Genomic DNA, 4633 nt, shown 5'->3' on the forward strand with positions numbered 1-4633 from the left:
AGTAGGGAGTCGGTAAAATTAAGAATGATATTAATTTTATACTGACAAAAATTGAAGATTTGATTTTTAAAACTTGGAATTCAATTTCAACACCAAGGTATTTCAGGTTCTCCGTTACTGTAAACCCATGGAGGTTTCTCGGCGGTTCTCGTTTAGCTCCCTGTTTGCAATCCAAGTGGTGGTGCACTTTTTGCAAAAATAGTCTGGGTAATTTTTAGCAATTATTTATTTTTTGTCTATTACGTTTTATTAACCAATTAAGTAAAAATTATTTTATTTTTGAGTAAAATAATAAGTAAATTCTTTTTGAATTTTGAATCTTTTTGAAGTGAACTCTTGTGAGTTGTTCGTCATTAGCGTTTATCCAGTACTTTTTCCCATTTTCCGAAAATGCCTTAATATAGGCAGTATAGTGTCCTCGTTCCATTGACCCAGAGTGGGCAACCGCTCCTGATAATTCATATTTTGCGTCTTTGTTAGACACGCAGTATTCAGACATATCCAATTTCTTATTTATACGTACTGATTGCTTGTTCTTCACAAATTTCCCATCCATCTAATAAAATTCAAAAACCATGGTCATTACGTAACAAAATCGAATCAAATGAATCACTAGCACGTCGGGGAGAGAGACCAGTCTTGTCGAGCGGATCCCAGTTGTTTTTACTCCTAAAATACTAAAATAACACAAAAAACCTTCAAAACACTCCGAACACTCAAAGTTGTCAAGAACTTCATTTTTTACGAATTCTGAAAGTAGAGAACTGATGCTCTCGATTTGTGAAGTTTGAATGTGACTCAGATCAATTGATTGTTCAGATGGTTCCAATTGGGTTGTAAAATACGGTGATATTTTGTCCCAAATCCCAATGAACGGCCGAGTGAGGTATTTCGCAGTGCCAACAAATGAGGAATAAGCAGATGCAGTCTTGACTGGTCTGAACCATTCGTCTGACTGTCCTCTGTTGGGTGTGGCTACGGTAGTGTCTACACTCTTATTTTTGAGTGGCAACGACAGACACGTATATTCTTCGAGCGACTCACGTGTCTAAATAAGGATGTGTTGCAATTTACATTTTTGCATTGATCGCACTGGTAACTGTTAGTTTGTATGCCTCCAAAAACGCTGTGGCAAATATCTTTTCGGATAGATTGTGTAAAGAGAAGCCAAAACTCGTGTGCGTCCTGCTGGCTGAATACATCAAAGTAAGGATATCTATGAACGTGTGATTAAATGAATACTTCTTGTAGAAGGAAGATATTAGATCGAATGGATTGTGAACATTATTTTTCTCAATTGCTTTATTGGAACTGTCGGAAGACTCTGATTCCGTGTGATTTGTCATTTCTCGGAAAAAGGAGACAACTGAGTTAGCATATTTGTCGTCCCCTTGTTCCCAATGTTCAATGGCGTTTACAATTGCATGGATGGTAGTCATACACTACATGTAAATGACAGGACAATACTTGCATCACACTTGCGAAATAACAAGTATTCCCCAAGTTCATAATGGCCTTTTGTAGCGAATTTGGTCTCGCATAGTTAAACAATTTTATTTCGGCATTTTCAATTTCTATTTGCGTTTGTTCTGTATAAATTTTGTGATTTTTTTGATAGTCTATTTTGGTTATTGATGACATTTTTATTGTTTTTTTAAAAATTTCTGTTTGCATTTTTTCTTTTGATTTGAATCTTGCTCGTTTTCCCATTTAGCCGTTGAAGTGATTTCATACATATATAAAAAAATTAGGAAGGAAGCACTTTCTTTCCTTTTTCGGCTTGGGGTAAAGTTCACCAAAAAAAGGTAAAAACCCCAACAAGACTCTTCATCTTCTCCAGAGAGTCTTGTTGGCGATCGCCCGAAGGAACATCCAGGCCATCTTATTGTCTGCTTATAATTACTGGAATTAGGCATCAAGAAAGGAATTAAACAAAAGATTTAGGAAATAAATTTTTATTTGAAAGTGTTTTTTTTATTTCTACAATAACTTTATATTTGAACGTTACTTGATGAATTTAGAATTATCTTACTCAATATCGAATATTAAAATATTTATCTTAAAAATATAGGTAAACGATGAATACCAGCAACGAGAATAGAAAAAGCATCAGTTTTAACCTCAGCTAAACGCTTTTCTCTGTTTTTTAATAAAATTTTATTCAGATTTGACAAAGTTCCATTGTTTTAACAATCATCACAGAAGTCTGTACAAGCAAACTGCCTTTAGGCAAGCATTACGCAGTTTGGCTCGAGACAGTTTTTCCTCAAAAAGCGAGAAACAGTGACCGGTTGATCGACCAGGTCTAGATCTCTACTGTTTTTCCGTGAGTACAGTGAACCCTCGCAAATTGGCCATTTTTGGTACATACAAATTTTATGGCCAATTTGAGAAATGGCCAATTGAAAAAAAATCAATACTTAAAAAAATAAAATAAACACGTTTAAATTTTCTTTTTATTGGCTCTTTTTAACTTTGCTTTGTAATTTCTTATTGCAGTAATGAGCGAAACATCATTCTCATTTTCTGCATTACAGTAAAGTTCCCTTTCTATTTTAGTTAATCTTCTTGCAATATCTTTTCTATCGAGTGGATATATGATTTTTGTCTTCTCGTCGCTACCTTCAGACTCTTGTAAACAATTTTCGTTTATATTTTGATCTTCTGTGCATTCGACTAAGAAAATTAATTTTTTTCTTAGTAAATTGTGAAAAAAATGGCCAATTTGCGAGGGTTCACTGTATATTATTTTGCCCAACTTAAGTCGATAAACAAATAAAAGCGATTCTTTCCATTATCTTCGAGATTGTACAGATAAAGCAAATTGGCCTATAGCTTCCTATCTGCGTATTCGGTTTTCCAGGTTTTGGGATTATTCGGACGACTGTTCGTTTCCAGTCAGCTGGAACATGACCATTGTTTAAACTAGCATTGAATATTTTTACCAGGATTAACGCAAGATCCCTGGGATTTCATAAGTTTCTTAGATGCGAATCTATCCAGAAAGGCCGCTATATGCGTTCATAGGACCATATCAAAACGATTAATATTTTCACTTGTGGACATGTGCATGTAGGAGAGGGTTCCAAGACTGCACCTATGTATATGTTGAATATGGGACATTGCACATGAGGCACATCGTACCCGGGAAGACATCTGACAACAACGTCGTGGACGTGCGCAACAACATTGACTGGGGCAAATAGTCACTGCCAATGTCCAGTTCTATCCCGAGCCTGTCGCAAAAGAGGCTGACAGAGGCAAAAGATAAAAATAGTCCGTCTCTGAAGCAAAAATGATTGAGTTCTTCAGAAGTCCAAACATTAAGGTCATATTTCCTCGTGATCTTTAGTAAAGCCATCCATCTTAATTAGAGGTCTCACGTCCATAAGCAGTATTTTTTGCATTGAGATCTCCCGTAAGAATCTCATTATCTTCAAAGAATTTCCTGATCACATCAAAGTAGTTTCTTAGGTCCTTTGAGTACATTGCACCGATCGTTATCCATCCAATAAAAGTTAAGAGTTCTAATGCGATCAGTTCGCATCGGTTCTCTTCAAAGATCCTTAAATTCTTTACAAAGATGTTGGCTTTGTAGTAAAGTGAGGTTCTCGGAACCGCCTTTGTCTTCCATGAAATATGAAAGGATCTGTAGCCTTCGAATTTGATGTGCCGAGATCCATTCATTTTAGGTTTCATAAACAATCAAAATATCTGTCGTCGCCAAAGTCAGAAGGGACCTCAGCTCCGTTGTCCGTCTCGTGAGAAAACGGGAATTGATAAGCGTTATCACGCTCACACTTGATTTTGAAGACGGCTACCCTAGTGCCTGGGGGCCGCCCGTCTTTGTAAAAGAGTTTTTTTCTGTTTTGGTTCAAGTGGGGTTAGCAAGATATCCTATGCATCAAGTGGAGATGAAAGTGTTAATATTACCTTCTGGATCGGATTTCCTTCTCCGTACCTCAGCCTTTTCCGGTAGACAATCGTTCCCTCCCAGATTTTTAGGATCAGCACTCCAGATTCCAGCCTGATCAGGGAGTTAATTTTTTCCTGGACGACGATTCATCCCTTCCGGAAGGTATTTCAACTTGTTTCGGCTTGAGTTTTCCCCCACTGACGTTCGAGAACTTATTTATTTGGAAGCCTTTTGCAAAAGGGCAACCTTTCTACTTCGCTTAGTGATCCGATAAGCAGCAGTTAACACACGTTCTATAGTACTCAGGCTCGGAGTTGCACTGGTTCCAAACCATAGACAGCGCTTCTGTTCCCTACAGAAATTGCGATATGCCCAAATTTCTGAAATCTGAAGCATTGGACTTTCGGTTTTTTTAATCATCCGAATGAAATTTCCTTGAAACCCATCTTCGTTGCCAATCTGACCACAGATTGGGCTTCGATCTTGTTCTGCATCGTGAGTTTTGCCATCGGAAGTGGCACCCGCTTACGGACGAATCTCTCTGCCTTGAAACCTGGAGAGATTGAACGGGATATTGATCTGTTGGTATCAAATTAAAAAAATTCGCGATTCCGCTACAATTGTAAGAAACATTACAAAATAACTATCGATGGCTGGAGAGCTTCTTGTCAGGAAGACAATCATTTGTCCGCTGTGGAAACCGCCTATCGGGGTGTG

Source organism: Octopus sinensis, unplaced genomic scaffold (genome assembly GCF_006345805.1).
Source record: "Octopus sinensis unplaced genomic scaffold, ASM634580v1 Contig02842, whole genome shotgun sequence".
NCBI lineage: Eukaryota > Metazoa > Mollusca > Cephalopoda > Octopoda > Octopodidae > Octopus > Octopus sinensis.